General features: G+C 38.0%; 1 long non-coding RNA gene and 1 pseudogene across 2 annotated transcripts in view; one reads left to right on the forward strand and one right to left on the reverse strand.

Moving 5' to 3' along the window:
• Positions 1–21,688, forward strand: part of LOC148738202 (uncharacterized) — a 68,016-nt pseudogene extending 46,328 nt beyond the window's left edge. The window contains exons 6-18 of the transcript XR_015996804.1: positions 12,379–12,450; positions 13,821–13,922; positions 14,018–14,085; positions 15,598–15,694; positions 16,113–16,451; positions 16,652–16,793; positions 17,403–17,494; positions 17,575–17,689; positions 17,892–18,227; positions 18,429–18,605; positions 18,896–19,066; positions 19,385–19,455; positions 20,007–21,688. The product of XR_015996804.1 is annotated as an uncharacterized LOC148738202 (transcript). The remainder of the gene's footprint in view (positions 1–12,378; positions 12,451–13,820; positions 13,923–14,017; positions 14,086–15,597; positions 15,695–16,112; positions 16,452–16,651; positions 16,794–17,402; positions 17,495–17,574; positions 17,690–17,891; positions 18,228–18,428; positions 18,606–18,895; positions 19,067–19,384; positions 19,456–20,006) is intronic.
• On the reverse strand, positions 383–7,367 carry LOC148738205 (uncharacterized). Its single transcript, XR_015997024.1, has 3 exons — positions 5,876–7,367; positions 5,274–5,314; positions 383–485 (listed from the first exon to the last, which is right to left on the reverse strand). It is a non-coding gene; the product is annotated as an uncharacterized LOC148738205 (long non-coding RNA).
• Positions 21,689–23,419: the final 1,731 nt, after the last annotated feature.

The raw sequence follows: 23,419 nt of genomic DNA on the forward strand, positions 1-23,419 counted from the left end.
AATTAAAATGGCCACAGCTTGGAGTTTCTCAGTATTTTCTTTTGCTTTTATTTGACTGCTCATAAGCAAACAGTACTTTGCTAATCACCTCTATGTCAATTAAGCAATCAACATGCACAAAATTACCATACATCCACTTGCAATGTATAGATCGAGTGTGTTCATGCACTCATGTGACTGGCTGCCATATTGGTTCACTGAATCAAAAGCAATAATTGATTATTTTGCATAAATCCCAAGACCCTTTAGGCCTCCAGAAAGGTTTTTTTTTTTACTCCTCCAACATGCATATGGCCACTGTACAGTGATGTCTCGTGAACACACACTATTGTGCATATATGCAGTACTTAGTTCACTAACAAAAGAACAAATTGTCTTATCATACCAATGTAATCACTGATGAACCTTTCCTCAAAGCCAGGTTGGTCAGTATCGCTTTTAATGCAATCAATAGCCAAATCATGTGGAAGTTGGCCATTTCCTCTCTGCAAGCACAATAATATTGGTCACCCAGGGTTGAACATGTGGATAAGAAAAATGTTTGCAGATTCATTAAGGAACCAAGTTGATTATCTTTTACAGTGGGAGCAATGAAACTGAAATAGATATTTTTGTGTTTTGGTTAGAACACAATGAAAACTATATCTCTTTTAGCCAGTTATATATTTATTTTAGGTTGCAAATCCATCAAGAGTGTCGTCCCTCTTGGAACTATCCGAGGATCTCCGAGGATGATTATGTTTACACTACATATGGAACTGTATGCCACAAAGTGACAAAACATACTGTAGAAGCCAGCAAATGGGTTAAAAGTTACCATAAGTCAATACTCCTCTTAATAAAGCTGCATTCTTATTGTACCTGTATGTTATGGCAACTTCACTCCAGAGAAATCACTTAGAGTATACTTTAGTGTGACTCAGTGCCTTGACCCGATTAAACGCTGATGCCTCAATTAAACACAGGCACCTCGAATAAACACTAGGAGCTTGACTAAACAGGGCGAAAAACTTCCACATGTCTGCCCGTCTGAGATGACTACTTCTTCACCACGGACGAGTGGATCCCAAAAGTCACTCGTCCGACTGGACGAGTACTGTACTCCTTGGAGTAATATAATGAAAACACTCAGCTTAAGATGCCTTGAATTAAAGATAAAAGAATGTCTCAAACGTTTGACTTTCAACCCATAGAAAATGCGATTTCTTTCATGTGAATTTGCAGCAAATGCACTAAGAGAACTCTTGTAGTGTTGAAGTACACTTTCTTAGCCAAGTTGAAAGCCCAGAAGAGCCTGGGAATGAGTTTTTGCCATGAGGCAAGATGGCGTCCAGTTGCTGGAGTCTACGTGTATGTGGTCATGCACTTCTGTCTTGCTTGGATACAGATAAAACGGCAACAGTCTAAGCAATTAGAAGAAATTAATTGGTGAATTGTTGTCTGGATTGGATTGGACGAGTAACCAGTTAAACATCGATGAGTACACTGTTCACTTACAGTACAGCTCAGATATATTCGAACCTCACACGCGTAAGTTGCACACACATTTTTTGCGTGTGCGCGTGTAAAAATACGTGTTAGTAGATGCGCATTGGGCACGCGTTTTTCTTTTGTTATTCATTGCTTAATACTGCATTGTGTTGCTTTGTCCTGGAGAACAAAAGTATATAAATTGCTTCAATATTCCCAAAGTGACCTTCTGCCAAGCATAAATTTTTGGCTGTTTTTAAGCAACGTAATGGGTAATTAGGTAATGTCACGCAGTATTTTACAGTAACGTTAGTTTACCTCAGATAATCATGGGTTTCATTAAGGGCCAAGCACCGGGCAAATTGACCAGTTGTGAGGACGGTTTTGCTCACCTGATTTGACAGTCTGGAGGAAAGTTTATCTAGTAAAGAAGTTCAGTTCAAAGAGTTTTGGCCGCCTGTGAAAACCAGTTGCCCTCCTACAGAAAACATATATGAAGCCCCTGGATAATACTTGGGCACGATACCGATACCAAGTTTAATTAATTTAATTTAAATTAATTTTGTCCATTTTCACTGCATTAAGTTTTGCAGTGGGGAAGGACTAGAAAGGAACATAGGAACCATTCGTGCTAGTCCACCCTCCCACCCATCCCACCCCAGGGGAGGACATCCATCACACAGTAATCTCGTGTGTGGGAAATTAACGTCTCCTAATACATGAAATAAAGCATACTGTTATTGATTAGCCATTGTACGCATGTAAAAGGCGAGAACAGCAAATCTGAGGTATTTCATGCTGTCCGTATGCAAATTAATGAACACAACTGTTGAACAACCAGACATTAAAAAAGTAATATTTTTAAGTCTTCAGTACAGATCTTGGAAAAAATTAGCGGATTCTAGCGAAAAAAATTCAAAAGAAAGTTAGGCGTTTCGACTGAACTTAAAGGTTTAAAGATTCCAGTCCTACGCCAAAAAAAATTCACAATGTTGTTTGATGCCGACCAAATGCACTTTTCGTGGCTGAGCGGTAACATAAACAACATGAGCTTTCGGTACAGATCTCTGAAAATACTTGGTGGATTTCAGCAAATAACATTTCAAATGAAAGCTTAGACTTTGAAATTTACAGATTAAAACATTCCACTGATACACCAAAGAAAATTCAAAGTGTTATTTGATGCCGACCAAATGCACTTTTTGTGCCTGAGCGGTAACACAAACAACATGAAACTTTGAGGTTTTGGAACAGACCTCCAAAATATTTGGCATAACAGACGCATTTTCAATGATTTCAGAAAATATTCGGCATATAGTGAAGAAAACAAATCATATAAAAGCTTGAACAAAGAAAACCTGGTAAGTTTCTTACTTTACCAAAATCTTAAACTTTTGGTGAAGCGTGACATTAAAATACAGTGATCCTTCATGCCTGCGGCACAACTGGCAACATAATATAATAATATTAATAATATAATATACGTTAATTGAAGCTCCCCCTTAGGGGCTTTTCAGCCACAATGTAGACTAACTAAGAGCTTAAAAATCCCCACTGGCAGGAGGCAGACCAGTGGGCTATTTACAGAGCGCAGCCGAGGAGTTGAACTAGGGGCAACCGAGAACAAATCCAATGAGTGGCAGGGTGGAGGACTTGAACCCGGGACACCGGATTACAAGTCCAGCACCCTAACCACTCGGCCACGCCGCCTCCCTAAATAATTAAACATAATTAAACAAAACAAAATTAATATGCATGGCAGCAACGCTTTGGGCCTCGGAAAATACTTCACAATAGCAGTGAATGATATGAAAGCTAAACTTCCAGTAAAGTGCTGAAAATGCTGTCAAAAATGTCACTGTCAGTAATTTTTGATGTCAACCACATACAACTTTTCACGGTTGACGGCAGTGACACAAACAACGTGAAACATCGACGCGACACCTTTTGGTGTAGGTCTTGGAAAATACATGTACTTCATGATACTTGGCAGATTTATAAGAAAACACATAGAAAAAGGCTTACCCTTTGTAATCTGCTGGTTCAACACTTCCATTGATGCATCATAGAAAAGGTTGCTGTTTGTTTGACACCGACTAAATGCACATTTTGCGGCCTTAAGTAAGTAAGCCTTGGTGACAAATGATGTGAACATTGAAATAACATCAGGTTATACTATAATGTGGCTAAATGTAATTTAGGCAAGGTTAAATTTAGAGCCAATGCAGTCAGCGGTCTCCTCCCCAAGCGTATGTGATCTGCAGGGTGACTGCAGGGGCCTTTGCTTATTGTGCGACTTATGTTACATCTCATGCTGGCATTTTCAGCTTATCTTTGCGGATCTATCGTTTATAGCGAATCTTTGCGGATTCTGGCTCCCAGCCCGTCCCTCCCTTTCTGTACATTGGTAAGTATGAGGTCAGGTGAGTATTTTCCACTGGATTCTTTCAGTGTGACATTGCCAGTTGGCAGCTGTATGCAAGGGTGTTCCCACTCGTGGGGTTGCCATGGATACCTCCTTGTTATGCCTGAGGCGTTCAGGCTCCCATCTGACTTTTAAGGCACCAGTTCCAAGGCTCATCCATTGGTGATGAGTTTAACTTAGCAGATTCCAGCAAAGCGCATATACTGTAAAAAAGCTTAACATTCATAATTTGCCGGTTTTAAACTTCCAGTGATGTGTCAAATAGAAGTTTTGTGTGGTCTTTGATGCCAACCGAATGCAGTTTATACTGAGTTCTTTGTTTGCAGTAACAATGAAAGCTGACACTAAAAGAAAATCAGCTCGCTCATACATACCAATGAGCTCAACTCACACGTATTTCTGACACTCGTGTCATTAATGCAGATGCGTGCGTGCACCACACACAGACATGCAAAACGCACCGATTTATGTTCAAATATATCTGAGCTGTACTGTACAAATGGCAGTTTTACCAGCCTGTTCAAGTATGGGAGGTCTCAAAAGAAATACAGCTAGCAAGACAAGTTTAACTCCCCAATTATTTGAATCAATTTCTACTGATTGTGAGTTCAGAAAACCTCAGGCATTTTCTAGACTTCACAAACCGTCTAATTCACGTTGAACAAGATAAATTACCACCTACTTTAAGTGATTATTAAAAAAGTCATTATCATTTACTAATTTTTTGGATGAGTGAAATTCAATTTCAGATGACCAAAACTTGAGTCCTACTTGTCCGATGGATGAGTGAAGTGACAAGGAAGTTTTTTGCGCTGCTAAATGCCACCGGCATCTATTTCAAAATTGGCAGTTTTGACACGGTCTTTATACGAGTCCAGCATTTAACCGGGGCCCAGCATTAATTGAGAAAATACCGTATACACACACACATATTATATATATATATATTTATTGAAAACTAGATCACCGGATAATGCAATTCAAGAATTTTTATTGGCTTAGCCATTATGGTATATCAGCCAATATACCATAATCTACAAATATGGCAAGCCTACGTGTCAGCTTAAAATTAAAAGGGAGCTAAAAATTTAATAAAATTTAATAACTTAATTTAACGTTTATAATAAAACAATTATTCCACTCGTTCTTGTTGGATATGAGATGATTATAGCCAACTAATGTATATATATATATATAGATATATACAGCCTGACCAACAGCAGTATGTATCTATAGTATAATATTATTATTATAAGACTTACATTTTGACCAAAGGAAAATCAGGTCAGATTAACAATTTTGAGCACTTTTGCAAACAAAAATTGAAGCTTTTCTTTGCTTGAAGTTCCTGAGTTTCAATTATTCTTTTACTGCTTACCCTTGAGGATCGCCTTTGACTTCCCATCTTCAAAAACGCATCTAAAAGAGAAAGGCAATAGCCCTAACATCCATATGTTTATACAAATACCATATGCATATGAATTAATATGAATTAGAATGTTGCCCTGTAAGCTTTGGGGATTCGTTTTATGGGTGGAAAGGTGGATTCGAGGGCAAAATTTCTGCCAGCATCTCACGAGCAAAATGGTTTGATACGATCATAACTTTTAACAAAATGGTATGATTTTGGATTTTTAGAGTGGTGCTAAAAAGCCTATCGCTCAAAGTTAATTATGAGCATAATTTGGCTAGCACTACTTTATGCGGGAAATTTATGAGTGAGGACATCCAATAACTCTTCTTATCTAATCGTTTGGAAATGGGGAATATCAGAAAACACTGGCCTTATCGACTTCGACTGATACTGTTTTAACGTATTAAATTTTCTATTTGGTTGTTCTTATAAGCTTACATTCCATGTGGGCAAATCTTCGTGCAAACAAATTGTAGCTTCGATTCTTTGTCTACTTGACCCAGTCAAATTAGGTAATTACTCCCAATAGTTAATAAATTTCCTTTTGATACAGCTTAATCACTTACCTTTCAGTGTGTGTAATACATCCAATCACTTTTGAATGCCAGAAAAAAACAATCGAAATGGCTGCAAGCTTTCACGGGGACTTTCTCGGTCGGTTTCCCGCGTCGTTTCCCGCCAAAGAATAGTGGATTTTACTGAACAGCGGTGTCCGGTGCTGGACAGGCCCAGGAGAGGCCTGTCCACCATCATGGAGAAACACTGCCGAGAAGACCCTGGGAACGAGATTGCTACTGGAGAGTGTTCGGTTCCACTGAACAGCGGTATCGCGGCACTAAATCAAATCATTACGGTATGGTATAGTTACTATTATTTTATAACTATAATGTGTACTTTGTTTCAGATTCAAGATGACGTCAATACAAGTTAATACTCTTCATGGGACATCTGCCAACAACAGTAAAAGATAGGTCAACCATGTAATACATGTAAAAGTTCAGGAAATAATCTTACTTGCCTTTGTCAAAATGCTAATAATTTCTCAAGCCTTGGAAATAAGATGAATTTTGACAAATGTGTGTGAAATTATTTCTTAAATAATTTCATCATCACCATACCAATTTTCAATTTAGAGTTCATTGGCTGATAATGTTACTGAGGCAGACCCAACCCAATAATATATGGAACCCCAAAAAACAACATTTCTTTCCAGTGAGGTACATCGTAGCTGTCAACTCTCCCATAATAGGCGGGAATCTCAAGATTTTGAGCCTTGTCTCCCGCTCTCCCGCATTGAGGTGGAAATCTCCCGCTTTCAGAGTTTCTAATAAAAGCAAGCTAAAATGGCAAATGCACTTCAATCCGGATAAATGCGAGGTCATGCGTATTACACATAGAAAGGATAAAACTAAACCAATTTACTCGCTGGGGGGGGGGGGGACAATTTAGGTCGGTAGAGAATACTAAGGACCTTGGAGTAACCATCTCTTCTGACCTGTCCTGGGGCTTACATGTATCTGCAACGGTAAACAAGGCAAATATGGTACTAGGTAACATAAAGCGGTCCATCGGAACTAATAGCCAGTACGTGTTTTCGCAGCTCTATAAATCACTGGTCAGGCCCATACTGGAGTATGCGGCTCCTGTTTGGAGTCCGTATTTGATTAAGGATATTACGGCTCTAGAAACGGTTCAACGAAGAGCTTCGCGACTAGCTTTAAAGCACGACTAAAAACTTTACCTGAAAAGAGCGGTTTGTAATTGTTACAAATATTGTTTCTTCATTCGCATTGTGGGGAAATGGAATAGCTTGGCAGGATACATTGTCCACGCCGAATCATTGTCAGTTTTTTAAGAGTAGACTTAAAATTTATTTGAATATTTATTGAATATTTATTGAATCTGTAGCCTTTAAATTTTATCTTTTGTATGTTTTTAGTCAGGGAAATTGTTTTTATACAGGGCTAACCTCACGATTTTCCCTTTTCAGGATTTATTTTTTACATTTGCGTTCTAGCTTCCTGAATAAATGTTATGTTATGTTATGTTATGTTATGTTATGTTATGTTATGTTAAAAAAGTTTACCAAGTTATCACCTCCGTTCCCGCAAAATGTAACCAATATAATGTTTGTTCAACACAAGTTCCTTGGCATTTTATATCCCTATTGGCACGCAATTGTAAGTGCCGTTTAGGTTGGATCCATTTGAGACCCCACAAAAGTTCCCAGGACCTTTGTCCCCTGGTCGGGATGAGGCTGACTGCTTTTCCTTTGGGAGGAAAACGGTGGGCATAACTTCGGAAAAGGTTCGGAGAATTTCTGAAAGACATTAACGCTCTCAGAGGATCTCAAGGTTTCTGAACTTCAGGGATTGACAGCTACATCTAACAAATCTCTCTAAAGGCCAGTTTACCGACACTGCGATTTGTCGGGACTGATGTCTTGGGTCGACCTGTTAGGGGGCGAATCAGAGTGTAAACTAAGAACTACGACATACCTGCATGATTGTGACTCAACACAAGTTAAATGACACAGAAAAAGATGTAAAAGGAAGTATTGTGGGTACTTTTTACTTTCACTAATCATCGCTTCAGTCTCTATTTCTTCAAAAGACATGAGTTTTTTACGTTTTTCTAGTATAGCATTTTCCATGTTGGCCGCCATGTTTCCTTTGTCTGAGGGGAAAATCGGGCCGACATGAAAAATCTGTTTGGCGTGAACAGATATTTTTGTGTCGGGCTGCTGTGTCGGATTCTTATCATGGGAAGATCAGAATAGCATTTACATTCCCTGACTCACTCTCCGACAGGTCGGCCCGAGAAATCAGTCCCGACAAATCGCAGTGTGTAAACTGGCCTTAACGATAGTTTTTCTTCAAGCTAGTATCTTGTGTTAGTCACTGTACTGAAGTGGACATGGCTATGGCCTTTTACAAAGTAATGGAGGCCCCAGCAGGGGAGGGGGACTGAGTTAGAAAAAAGGTAGTTAGGCTCCTAACACTAGTATTGATGAGTGGATATTACAGAGAATTTGCCAGAATGTCATTTTTTAAAGGTACATGCATTTTCACATGACATATGTCACATTGTAACAAATACTTATCATTCTAAAACAAACCTTCCCCGGTAGGTAGACCAATAGTGTCAGGGTGTGATGGCCCTATAGAGAAACTATCATCATTTGTCGACAGACTCCTTCAGCCGATAGTACAAAAACAAAAGTCGTATCTTAAGGATACTACAGACTTTGTCAATTTCATAGAAAATACGAAAGTCCCGGAAAACGTAATACTTGTTTCAATGGACGTTACAAGCTTATATACAAATATACCACAAGAGGAGGAAATAGACACTTTATGTGAAGCATACGAAAAATTCTACAGAAACGGAACTCCTATCCCTACACAACTACTAAAACAGGCGCTTAGGCTGCAAATGTTGCTTTCCATGAGGCGTTTGGGAAATTGTCGCAGATCAGATCCTTTTGTAAACAAGGAGAGTCAAGTTCTATAGTCATTCACCGATAAGCTTAAGTCTGTGTTGCCATGCCTGTTTACTTATTTTTGGAGTCTTTCGATTGCATTGCTTGATTTCCTGACCAAGACGCTGTAGTCATTCTTTACTTTGACTTCGTTGAATTTATTCGTTTTATCTTTTTAAGAGACGCCAATACTTGCAATCACGGGGACTGCAGATGAAAAAACTCAGTGTCATTACAGTTTGCTGTTGAAAATGCCTCCGTGAGACATGGCGCTTGCTCACCGGGAGCCTGTTTGTTCGTTTGTTTTCTGTTTTGAATTTTGACTTCCGGCGCACGCTGATTGGTTGACAGTTAACAAGATAAGTTCTCTGCAGGGTTCTTGTGGGAAGTAAACGCAATTTAGCAAGACACGTGCAGGCTCCCCTTCCCCTGCTTCGCGCCATTGTGCTCCTCCAAGCCGGGAGCCTGTTCGCAGGCTAATACTCATGAGGATAAGTGACTTTTGCCTCAAGTTTGAAACTATTTCTTACATATTTTGTCTTTCAAATTTATCTTTTCAGGAAAGTCTTGGATTGTAATAATGGCATTTATATTTCCCTGAGAAGCCCATTTTATGCACTTTAAAATGAGATATAGTAGGTACTATAGCTGTAAATATCTGTTGAGATATTAATTCAAAAACTGAATGGTGCGTTTTTTTTTTGTTGATTTCTTTTGAATGACATGGACGCAGAAAAAAATTCAGAAAAAATTTGCTATGTATTCATTTGCTTTCAGATTTTCAGAAAATGTTGCTTGTGAAAACATTCAAACGTTCTGCCCCAGAGCAAGACATTTCTTTTTATCTTAACTTGATATTTTATCTACTATTTTAGGTCTTAATTGTGTTTTGGCTTTGTAGTCTTACGCTGTTAATGTAGTTTTAAAATCCTAGTCATATATATAAATAATTGAGAATTTTGATGTAATTTATTTTTGAGAAACAGGGCCCCTATGGATACCAGCCCTAAGCTGAATGGGCTACCCTGTTTAAATAAAGCCCGTGACCTACAGACCATGTTGAATCAGGATCTGGACAGGCTAGCTCAGTGGCTCTACGAGCATAAACTTACACTAAATATCTCGAAGTCTAAATTCATGCTCATTGGCGGTCCAAGGAAACTTAACACCTTAGAAGAATTCACATTAACAATCAAGGAGAAGGAGTTAGACAGAGTCAATTCATTCAAGTATCTGGGCGTAATTATCAATGAGAATCTGACTTGGACTGATCATGTGGATTACATTAAGACCAAAGTGTCTCAGAGGCTTGGCGTTTTACAGAGAATAAAACATCTTATGCCAAGAAATACAAGGGAACTCTTTGTAAAAGCCATGGTGCTGCCAATCCTTGATTATGCTGATGTGACTTGGGGGGATAAATCCAACACCACTCTGATGAACAAGATCCAATTACTCCAGAATAAAACAGCTAAATTAATTTTAGATATGCCAAAGCATTCATCAGCAACAGAAGCTCTTGATCTACTTGGTTGGGATACATTGGAAAAAAGACGAAGATCTCATCGTCTATTTTTGGTTTTTAAGTCCTTGAATGGACTAATTGATTGGAATTTTAATTTTAATCATTTTAAAGACATGCATGATTATAACACTCGTTTTAATAACAACATTTGTAAACCACAATCAAAGCGTACATGGGGTCAGCATCGGTTTGTTTGTCATGCAGTAGATGACTGGAACGCTCTCCCAGACGGCATTAGGAACATTTCTGATTTTTCAGTTTTTAGACGTCTTGTTAAAAACATGTAGTCTCTTCTATTGATTATGCCCTTTTATCCTTTTCTTGATAACCATATTTATATTTTCTGTTATCCTTACGTTAGATTTATGCAGGGCCTCACTGAAAACCACACTTTGTGACGTGGGCTCCCTGTCAAAAGATCTTACTTATTATTAAAGTTTTACTTACATATCAATAATTAACTTTTGCTATCAATTAATCTTCAGTGACCTATACGTATGAGGATAAGTGGCTTTTCCCTCAAGTTTTACACCAATACGTACTTATTTTGTCTTTTAAATGAATTTTTTTAGGAGAGTCTTGGGTTTTTAGTGATGAGATTTATATTTCCCTGAGAAACCCATTTTATGCACTTTAAAATGAGATACAGTAGGTGTTACTGCTGTAAATATTTTTTGAGATATTAATTCACAACCGAATGTTGCGTTTTTGGTTAATTTCTTTCAAATTACGTGGGTGCACATAAAATTCATAAAAAATTTACTATTTATTCCTTTTTTGTGAGATTTTCAGAAAATGTTGCTTACATGTTAATAATTAACTTCCAGTATCAAACAGTCTTCAGTAACCCATACTTATGAGGATAAGTGACTTTTACTTCAAGGTTTGCACCAATTTTTACGTATTTCTTCATTACAGCTTTTTCTGTAGGTGGATCCATTTTGTCACAGCCTTCAGTTGGCAAACTTAATAAGCCAATATTGCTTTTCTCTCTTTTATTTTTGTTTTAGTTAGTAGTCTCTCCTCAAGACCGGGATTATTATCATGTAAACAAGGGGTAAAAGATACAAGTTGTAGACTATTTGGAGGACCAATTCAGACATTTTAAGTCGTCAATTATTATTCGAGTGGTTGTCTTTGTGAAATTATCATCCTTTCAAGTGAATTCATTAAAGTAGCTTACAACTGTACTATGTGGTCTGTGTATCTGCTGCATCTAACATGCGTGTGTATTCGCTGGAAAAAAGGGTTTTCCTAAAACAAACTACATGCCCAGTGTTCAACCATCTTAGTGAACAGGTTTTATCAGAAAAGCAATGGAAAAATCAAAGTTTCACTTACCCAAATTTTTTGTCCATTGTGGGGACTGCTGTGTATCTTTTACACAACATGGCATTGTGAGGACATCACTTTTTTATACTGTAGAATACGTTTCTGGCCAAAACAAGTCGTTTTAAGGCAATGTAGTTTTGGGGACCAGATTTTGGTCCCCACAAAACGAACGGTCCCCACAGAGCAGGTATGTAACTATACGTGTGTCCCCATAAGTAAGCATGCGTAAGTACATACATACATACATAATTATACATACATATGTTAATTGGCTTTTCAGGGCCAATTCTCACCCAGCAACCACCCCAGGGGAGGACATCCATCACACAGTAATCTCGTACATGGGAAATTAATGTCTCCTACCCCTAACCCTACAGGAGACGGGACCTCCATTTATTCATCCCTATCCGAGAAGACTAGAGTATCTAACCATTTCTTGATATAGAAAGGTAGCATATTCTTCTTACTTGTTTTAAGGCCTTGAGTGTTGGTCCGGCCGGGGCTCGAACCCTCGACCTCGCGCACAACAGTCCAGTGCTCTATCCATTGAGCTAACTCGGAGTATGGACTTTAGTAGATTTAAAGGGACATAATTCCACATTCACAATCCCCCTCCATTGACCTATGTCCTCCCTTTGTCTGGTTGATAGGTTTAGTTGTTCCACCCTGTAAAATGTCTTACTGACATTGTAGGTCTGCCATTTATGAAAGAAGTCTTCATTTTTGCACAGGAAGCTAAAAGGCTCAACATACATAGAACAGTTCATGCGGGAGAAGGAGGTCCAGCTGCTAATGTGAAAATAGTAAGTATCAATCAACAAAAGTATTTTAAACTGGAGGTGTCTTATATAATTACTGCCAGAGTATACCATTATCCAACAAATAGCTATTTCCAGATACATTGTTAAGTATAAAGAAAATCAGTTATTTTTGATGCCCTTTCTTGAATTGTGGGCCTTAAAGTTTCTTTACTATTTTCAACCTTGCCAAGTTACCATAACCCTTTCACTCCCAGAAGTGATTAACCTGTAACTTCTCCCTATAATATCCATACAAGATCCAGTAAACAGGTAATGAGAATACTCAAACTTATCAGGTGGAAATTGTTACCTTGATTGAACACCAAATTCTTGTAACCAATTAACAAGGAAGTGTGTGGCACTAGAGGGGAGAATTCACAATCAGATCTTGGAAGTTAAAGGGTCAAAGTTCTACTATTTTCATGTAAGCGCATCTTTTCTTACCTTGTCTAATCTTATAAAGATTATCATTGTTGCTCTACAACAATGGTGGGAAGCCTTTGTGAACTTCAGAGTCAACATGTCATTGAAGGGCATTGACAAGCAGACATACAATTCATTGGTATAAAGTGAAGTCAATACTTTACTCATTTTAAGAGCTTGCATCAAAAGAGCAGCCTGATTGGGCAGCATTCTTTTCCTGTAAGTATTTCTTACCCCAGTGGGGTAAGACAGAGACCAATGGGCCAGTTTCTGGAAAGTTATAGGTGCTTATAATTAACAAGCCCAAAGCCATAATTATTCTAAAATGTTAATCTGAGGAACTGAAATGCAGCTGTTTGTCTCATTTTCTGATATTTTTATTGTTTAAAATCCAAATATATCTGTACAGAAATAACAATATAAATCCATTGTTAAAGCAAAACATGACAACAACAATAACAATAACAGCTTTTGGGAATCACTGACCATGAGGTGTTTGAGAAACAAGCCCCAGACCACAACTGGCTGGGAACTTTGTGCTCAACTGTAATGTGATACCATTGTGAAAGTTCACTGTAAATTCCCTGCGCAGTGCCAAATGTCGGATGTGTCATGTCGGAATGTGCAATATGAACATCAGAGGAGTGACAAAATTGGACCTCTTTTTGTCACCATTTGTAGAACTGATGTAGATAGCAAGAAGTCTGTATTAGTGCCAGACCTCTGGAAAACCTTTTTGCACTTGTCTCAAATCTTCCCACAGGCCGAGAAATGGACGTCCTGCTGCCCTAGTTACAAGTGCCTGCTGCTGGCTGGGTAGTAGCATGGGATGACCATCATGCACGGGGCACTCCTTTTACGCTCCTAATTCCTTTGCACGGAAAATATTGAGAATTTGTTTGGTGATCAGTCAATCACTGGCACTCATTTTACATTTTGTTTCTCTTGAGGCATTAGACACCCTTCATGCTGAAAGAATAGGCCATGGATATCATGTCATACAAGATGCTGAACTCTATCAGAGAATAGTCAAAGAAAAAATTCATCTAGAGGTTAGGAAAAGATGTTGCAACGATACTATAGCTCTGAAAGTGTGAGTAGTGTTCTTCAAGACAAGAAGTTTCTTTTTGTTGATGCTTTCCAACAGGTGTGTCCTACATCAAGTATACTAACTGGTGCTGTGAAGCCATGTTTCAAAACACATCCACTAAGAAGGTATGAAGTTTAAAAAAAAAAGAGAAAATTCTGATCCGCGCTTATCAGTTTATGTTTCAGTTGAGGTGCACTCGGAGAGCTGTTTCAAGAAAGAAAAGGGCTTGGTTTTTTAGGAAAAAAAATTGTGAACTCAGTAAATCTGGTATGTGGCAAGGGATGGGTAGCCTTAGAGGATTTTTACTCAGGCTGTTATTTAAACAAGATAGATATATAATTATGTAGGTTAGATATAAAATGACTAATGCAGTTAATGCAGACTTCTGAAATGAAAGTGTACCCTATATTAATAATTGTGAGATTAATTGTTACTCTTAGAGCATGCATGGTTAAGCCAACCCAATGATATGTAGCATTTATTAGAAGTTCATTTAACAGCTGTGAAATGACGTCCTTGTCCAAAAGGAGAAATTACCCCTTCTCTGGACAAAAATAATTGTTAAAAATCAATTTCCCTCTGAGCAAACATTGTGGACCGGTTGTCTAGACAAAGTTTAGGCGTTGTTCAACAAAACCTCGTTCTAAGCCATCTTCGATTTAGCCGAACCTTTTTATGGTTATGTAAAACCGCGGTTTGGGTCAGACCTCATGTAAATAATCAGCCCGCGCCCCTATATGTTTCCTTGTTTGTTTTCTTTTAATAATGGGTGTTCTTTGTTTCAAGGTTCGTCGAGGACGGAGTAAATTTTTCCATTAACTCAGATGATTCTCTTGTTTTCCAAACAAGAGTGTACCTTGAACAAGGCATTGCTTTTGATAAGATTGGACTGAGCCCTGCAGAATTAACCCGAGCTGTATGTTGTGTTGTCTCTTTCTAGGTTTTCACTATCCAACGCTATCAATCGCTTTGCATGACAGCTAAGCTACCGCACATCTCATGAGAAAGAGCACTGTAATTGATTGTGATTGGCTCAGAAATCAGCGCCAACCAATCAGATGCAAAATTAAAACCAATCATGACTTGGTCGCCCGTGTTTTTCGCTTTAGGCAGTTTCTTTGTTTTTACTTCCACTTTCCATTGGCTCTTAAAGGTATTTTCCTTTCTTCTGATTGGCACTTTGTTTTTGGTTTTTACCACTTTTAATTGAATTCAGTCCAGGATCACTGGATTGCAGTTCAATCGCCTCATACAATAGGTGGTTTACACGTTATGTCATTGCCGCAATGTTGGTGGACACAAACAATAGATATCTATGGTGGCCAAGAACTGCCATTAAACATATTCAAATTTATAGGAACTATTTTTGTTATTTTTTTTAAATTTCGATTTATTTCTCATTTTTCTTTTTAAAATAAAAGCAAGTGAAATTAAAATGTAAAATAGAAATAAAATGAAAACAAAGATAAATCAAATCAAATCAAAATTAAATACTACCCGGCTGAGCGCTGCCACTAGTTTTTTTTTTTTTGTTTTTTTTTTTTTTCGCGGTCGAGAGCATGTTGATGGAAATATACCATCTCATTATCAAATTAGTTTTTTCATTCTTATTTCTATTGTTGTTTGCATAAATACAGGCGACAGCGAGAGTGTTACTATGGTGATGTTTTCATAGCATCAAACAAACAGGTGGATACTCACATCCAGAAATTGTACCAAGGTGCCAAGCCCAGTGTATGTGACTTGATTTTCATAATTTCCATTTTAGAGGTTAAAATGTCTTGATGAATGTTCTAAAGGAAAACGTGTCTTGGTTTACCATCCATTTTCACTTAATTTAAAATGGTCCTTCAAAGCATGCATCAACAAAAAAATATAAAATCAAGTTAAAAGATATCTCAACACTAGCAAATACCAAATTATATAAAAACTAATTAAATATATATACACCTACTATGTTTCTGGTTGTGTTGGAAGCCAGAGGAATTACCAAGGGCAGAGGTTTTTGTTTTGGAAGACAATTTTCCATTATTTTGTTGCCTGTCACTTGGCTGCGACCCCATTCAAATTTAACCTCAGCCTTGTGGACTGGATTACTCACATCTGGAATGTCCTTGAAGAAGCACTGTGAAATATCTGATCAATATTGCAGATGAACAGTCCAGAACAGAACAAATGTGGTGATAGTACCTGGAGGGCTGCTGGTAATTCCTTGCATAAGAAGAGAAACCTGTGTGAGACTGGTTTAGAGATAACAGGATGCAGACATTCCATGGCGCAAAAGGCCGTGAACATGATGTATGGTGAAATCTTTGGTTATGCCCACTATTTACAGAAAACCTACTTCATCCCAAAACAGGTCAAGTGCTTTTGGTATGATGTAGTCTGTAAATATTGGCCATGGCTAAAAAAGAATGATGGTGAAGTTTCAGAGAAGATGAAGCCAGCATTGTCCATTATGCATGCCAAAGCACACTCATGGTCTTGTCAGGTTAGTTACTGAAATTCAAGCACCATTGCTGAATAAATTGTATATTAATTTTAGAGGGTAGGAGATGTTAATTTTCCACGCATGAGTATACTGTGTGATGGATGTCCTCCCCTGGGGTGGGATGGGTGGGTGCAGATAGAGGACCACCCTAATGCATGGTAGTGTTGGAGAACTATCTTGTAATCACTTTTTTTACTCAGTGTAACATGGCCATTGATTGTTGTATATGCAGGCTATCTAGGGTGGAAGATGGTGCCTCTGCAACAACAGGAGAGGAAGGTGAGCAAATAAATAGTCATTTCTCAAGGCTGGGTACAATTACCAAACATATGCTTCCAGAAGGTGATTTTGTTCATGTTCAGCAAATTGTGAATACCTTGCTTTGCAAAGCATCACACTATGACTCGAAGTCAGTTTAGTGCATGGAATCAGCTCTGGATTATATTTATTTCCTTTGTTAGCTAGTTAGACATTCTTACTATTGTTTTCATTTTCATCAGGTGCGAAATCAACATTTTAGTGAAGATTATTGTAAGGACTATCATTCTTAAATGGGCATATATGCACTACTACTAAATTACTTGCTATTAATGCAATGGAGGAAACCCGTTAATACGGTCATTACTAAATAACTGGAAATATCACTTCTAAAGAACTTCAAATTCTTCCATAGAAATTTCATAACAGAAACTTCACTTAGTACATACAGCATTAACTGGGTAAAGTAATTAACAATTAATTACACAAGCTGGGGATCGATCCCGAATGTGGCCGTAGACCGCATTAATGTCTTTTTTTTTTTTTTTTCGTTGAAAAATGTATTGGCGTGCGTGTAATAACGATGTGATTGTAAGGCTGTTATTGATAAGAAAACATAATTTGATGTTGTTTAAACTTTGGTGTATTATGTATTAATTTATTTCACCTTTTTTCTGCGACTTTTATCAACAGGCCGGGAAGAACTGCTCACAGAACATGCTCTGCAGTGGAACAGAAAAAAAGTGGTACAGTTACCTCAAGCCTTAGCTAAACGATGTTCAAGGGTAGGTTGTCCTTTTAAAGGGTGGGGAAGGGTGGATCAGGAGAGGTGAGTACCGCTGACTGACTTTCTCTTATCTCACAGACAAAGAATCAACTCACTAATGCAAGAAAGGCTCTTTTGGGGCATCTAAAAATGCTTCAAGTTACAACTGACATGTTAACTGGGTGGAAGAAAGATATACACCATGCTGCGCAAGGTAAGATGTGAACGCATCTTTATTTATTTGCACTTTGATAGGATAAACATTCCCTGCCACTCCTCATCCAGTGTAGCTGGTACTCTGTCATCCTCTCAAACTTTTATGTTGTACGTGGTTGTTGCGGTTTCGTAACGTCACGTTTTTAAGGGCGTAATTTGGTTACATGCATAACCTTGCATTTATTTCAATTGTGTTGTAGCGGAGCAAAATTCTCAAAATTCGAGGAAGACGATTTTCACTCCTAAGGAAGAAGAATTCCTAACTAAACTGTTTAATAGTGACAAGGATACTTTGCTTCCTAAGCACGCGGTGATGTGTGAGGCCGCTGACCAATTGAATGGCCAGCAGTACAAGCAGCTGCTATCCAGGAGTAACAGTGCTGGAGATCTGGCAGCGTTAGGTGTTGCTGATGTGGAAACGAGTGGAGAGGGAGAAAAAACTCTGTTTGACAAGGTTACTGCCCATCTAACTAAACAGATGGAGAATTTCTACTTCTCTATATCCCAGATTATATACAACATGGGAAAGTTGGGAGGTAACACTTGCTTTAACTGAGATTACTTTCGCTTCTCCAGTTGGCTGTTCTGTACGCTTATAAATTTGTTAAGTTTATTTTTGTTGATTGATTTACATCAGGTTTTGTAGACCCATGTGTAGTTTCTATTTAAAAGCTAACTTAATAACTTTAAATCATCAATCAATAAAAAATTTATTAATTTGACTACCTTTTATTCAGACTCCTGTAAGCAGAGGCAAAGGTTGCGGATGAAGGTTTCCCAAGAGAAAGGCTATCTAAGGGATGCCTTAAACCGCTACAATGAACTAGTTAGCGACGATAGGAAAGCTAAGCAAGAAGACATCGAGAAAGGAGAGTTTCCGTGGCAACTGTTTTGTGACCAATTCATTGGCAATGGTAAGGTGATGATGCATTGACTAAACGATGTCTGTAATCCGTTGAGTTCATTTTGCATTGGCCAGAATGTATTGGTTTGGCTTATTTACAAAATGTTTGTCATATTGCTGTGCAAAATCTACCTTTTAGAGGGGCTGACATAACGGTTAGAATTTTTCTTCTGGTAATACCTGTTAAACTATTTTGAAGACCATAGTTCTTTTTTCCTTTGTCAGAATATGTGGAGAAGGAAAGGATTTAGATATTGAATAAGATAATGCCAAGCATTGTTTTCATATTTTTGGATACAGTTCCCATTCGTACCAAGAAGGTAGTGGTAAACAAAAAGATGGAAGTTGAACGATTTCAAGAGGAGCTGGTGTTGTTGAAGAAAGAAATGATGGGCTTCATGTCATTCTACAAAGACATCATTCTTCCATCCATACTAGAAGACAAAAGGCAATTGCAAGCTTCCTTAACTGGTATAAGCTTTGGGTTTTTCTCTTAGAAAATCACTTTTTGTACGTTTGTGGTGTTTTTCACCTTGACTGAAATAACAAATGTATTTTGATGCATGGCGTGGCAACATTGTTTAAGTTTCCTTTTAACTTGGTACAATATTACAAGAGCACAGCACAACATTGACCTTTTAAGTTGTTTTTCTCTTTTTCATTTCAAACATTTTTTAAAAGATCGTATAACGATGGTTATGACAATGCCCCAGTTTAAAGAAGCCACCCCATTATTGTTCTGACGGTGTTTCCTGTTTGTTTCCTGAATTTGTTTAATATACAACGAAGAACCTGAGAGTAGCGACTTGGAGCAAGACAAGGTTGAGCGTCAGGAAAGTGATGACAGTTCTATGAAGAAAGTAAGCCTTATCTTTTGTCGTCTGGTAACATTCTCAGACAATTTGATAGCGAATATACATATACTGACGAAAAGTAGCCTTTCTTTCTTTTGTTATCGAAATACAGGTTTTTTTTTTATTAAAGTAAAAAGCACTTTTTTTCCTTGTAAAAATTATCGACGTCCACTTGTCGGCTTGTTATTTGCACAAACTTTCATTTAGTGAGCGTTTTCTTGATATTGCAGTTTCTATGTGTAACTTATTATTAGATCGAAATTGTACCGTTAAAAAGGGGTAAGGCAGGATGAAGCTATTATATTTGTGATCACCGTAGCAGTAGCCATGCATGGCTGCTTTACGATTCCAGTTGGCAGTTTATAATTTATGGAAACCTTGCCGTTACCAAGCTCCGAAGAACTTCAATTGTATTCTATTCAGGGACTGTGTTTGAGCCACGGTGTATTAACATCGGGAACACCTCTTATACTGCTCACTGGAATCTATGCCATGAAATGCTGTATCATGGATTACTGTATCACTGTTTTTTAAATTTGTTACTCTGTTGTCTCTAGCTTCCAAGTTACGCTACTTTGACGCCAACCCAAAGCGCCAAGCGAAGACTGCTCTCTTTACTAGAGGAAGGGAAGGACTTCGCATTAAAGCAGATTGCGACAGGAGTGAACGCATTCGCATCTGTTTTATCAGATGAATTAGATGCCTTTCGTAAACTTTCTCTTCAGTCTGAAGAAGACGGAGTGATTGATCCCTCTGATGACACGCAGAAAGAGGAATGCGAGGAGGAAGAAGAAGAAGGAGGAGAAGAGGAAGAAGATGACGAGCGAGGATTGCAAGTTGAAGCCTTAGGAAACGGAGACCTTCAAGAGTTTGCCAATATGTTAGACGAACTAGACGAGTTAGCACCCCTGCGTTCCGTTTCCCTCGGTGAGGAGGTGTGTGCATGGAAATTACCACAACAAATGTGTCAGAGCCTCTTTAACCTACGCAATGATAGTAACGCATGCAGCTTAATTTCCCTTCTTATTGCCTACGTTCTGGAAAAGAAAAACATTCAAATTCCTGACCAAGGAGTTATTCCTTCCTTTTTGGTGAAAATCCTGTGTGGTTGTATTGAGCTGGGAAATCGCATTTACGACAATTGTCGTGATAGTATCCCTAACAGGTATTTGTCGATTCAAGAAGCTCTCACTCTCTTGCCTTTTACGAGCATTTCTGTAGAAGAGCCCTTGCCAGTTAGATTAGAGGATGAACACCACTTGTCTACGATATAGGGTCAGTTAGATTTGTTGACGGGGACGTCAAGAAACTTTGTAAATATAATAATTGATGAGAAGACCTCTTTGTTTGCGCTCATTCCACCAAGTGTTTTATACATTGATACGCATTCACATTCACCACATGGTGCTGTTATTGTAAGGGGACCCGCGTCGAATCTAAGGAGATTTTGTAGGTGTGTGTGTGGGAATTAGAGGGGCACGCGGGTGAAACGTATGGAAATATATGTGCGCTTAAATTACCATAGCCGGAGCTGCATTACGCGGTCAAAAGAGATTCTAGAACTGTCTAGTGCGCTATGTTGCAGTACTGTCTTAAATGCAAACTCAAAACGTATATCTTTAGGAAGTATCTGTAGTTTTACCTTTACGTGAAAGTAACTTTATGATATTGATTATTGTATTTAGTAATCTCATTTTCTCTATATTGATTATTGTAAAGCGCTATCGATAAGGAGACGTGACATAGTCCTATATAAATACACATATTATTTTTATATTATATCATGTTGGATTAAACAAAAGTAAAGGGAACCTTCAGAATGCTCAATGAATTGCGTTACGCGTATTTTAGAAAGTCTGTGGTGATTTTACCCTAATATAAATCGCTTATTTAACACGTTTTTACTTTACCCGTTAAACAATGTCGAACAGCCAGTGCGTAATAGTGAAGGTCAAACAAAAGAAAACATCGCATTAGTATGTAATGCTATCTAATAGTGTAGAGACTATCTCACAGGTTTAGTAAAATCACTCAGATTATAAAGCACCATTTGATCCTCTCCAGACGAGAGAGGCCGCTGTATATTAATGGGAAAAATAACTACTTGAAGACTTCAGTGTATTCAGTCATTTAAACTAATCTATCTAGTAGGAATTACTTACGGTTGTGAACAACACTTGCAGTATTTAGCAGTAAACTCTTACGAAGATGTTTGTGGATTAAAATTGTACAATCAAAATTGTGTGACCATCGATTCCTTCCTGCACAAAACTTCCGTAGAAGAGCATTTACCCAGGGTCTTGTTTACTATTAGCTTAAAAGATTTTTGATCAGTGAGAATGGCGCGCACACATGCTTCTTTGGGAAGCTCATCAAGAAAGTACTTCAAAAAAGCGAACTGTTCAGTAACTAATGATGGTACAGTCAACAGTGGAAATATACATGAAATGAAGATGTGATCATAGCTCAGTTGGTAGGGCACTGCAGCGCTAACACAAAAGGCGATGGGTTCGTTGAAGGCCTGAAATTCTTTGCCGGATCAAATATGCAATTGTTTAAATTGCAATCACAACTGCGATGATCACATCTTCATTTCATACTCTGTTACTTTTAATTGTGCCGTGGTTTAAGGAAAAACCTGATTGGCCGTACATTTATGGAAACTCACTATCGGGTATTGTGCGCAATAGTCCGTATTGGCTTTATTTCGGTCCATAACTGTCCAATGGATGTATACCAAATAACCCAGTCTACGGACCTTTTCGCAGAAGTTTCCAAAGTGAGTTTATATTGATGTACGCGATCGACAGCGAACTCCAATATGCGCAAAAAACTTATCTCTATTGATTCCACGGCAGATAACCTAAAGTGCGAACTTTAGGTTATCTAAAAGAGAAGTCTAAAAAATGGATATATATATATATATATATATATATATTTATTAAAAACTAGATCATTGGATAATGCAATTCAAGACTTTTTATTGGCTTAGCCATTATGGTATATGAGCCAATATACCATAATCTACAAATATGGTAAGCGTACGCGTCAACTTAAAATCAAAAGAGAGCTAAAAAATCCGGTTTTTTCTTACAAAATAATAATTTCTTGGGGGCGTTTTTAATAAAACAATTATTCCACTCGCGCTTGTTGGATATCAGATGATTATAGCCAACTCGGCGCTACGCGCCTCGTTGGCTATCTATCATCTCATATCCAACGCGCGCTCGTGGAATAATTGTTAAATATATATATGCTTGTGGAGGAAAGAAACAAACTACGCTTTCATCCCAACAAGCCTGTTTCGTGGTTGCCTTGATGAGTGGGCAACCACGAAACAGGCTTGTCGGGAGGAAAGCGTAGTTTATTTATTTCGTTCCTCCACAAACATATACTTCGCTCTACATTAATGTATTGAGCACTGTTTTACGAATATCTACGTTCTACACTATATATATATATATATATATATATATATATATATGGCAAATTTTCTTTTCAAACATTTATTCTATTTAAGTATGACTACTTGGGGTGCACAAGGTCAGGGTTTCTCTTGTATACAGAATTTATTTCATTGAAATTAGCCTGTATCCCTAATTGGATCCTCCTTTGTCATCCGCTAAGTTGACTTCAGTCGTGTATCTTTAATAGATCCTTACTTGGGTTTCATATGGGGTTATAGGCTTCCCTTACCCTGTCACCTTGAAAATTAAGTTCCCCGGGAGACTTCAAACATTTATTCTATTTAAGTATGATTACTTAGGGTGTACAGGGTCAGGGTTTCTCTCGTATACAGAATATATATATATATATAGATATGGATGTATGCGATCGATGTCCAACGTTCCACTAGAATGCCATCTATCTCCAGTGAATTAACGGCAGATGACCCTAACTGTGGACTTTTCTTGTAGAAGTCCTTAAAAGCGGTTTCTATGGATGTATGCGGCATACATCCCTGTAATCC

This window comes from Stylophora pistillata, chromosome 2 (assembly GCF_964205215.1).
Source record: "Stylophora pistillata chromosome 2, jaStyPist1.2, whole genome shotgun sequence".
NCBI lineage: Eukaryota > Metazoa > Cnidaria > Anthozoa > Scleractinia > Pocilloporidae > Stylophora > Stylophora pistillata.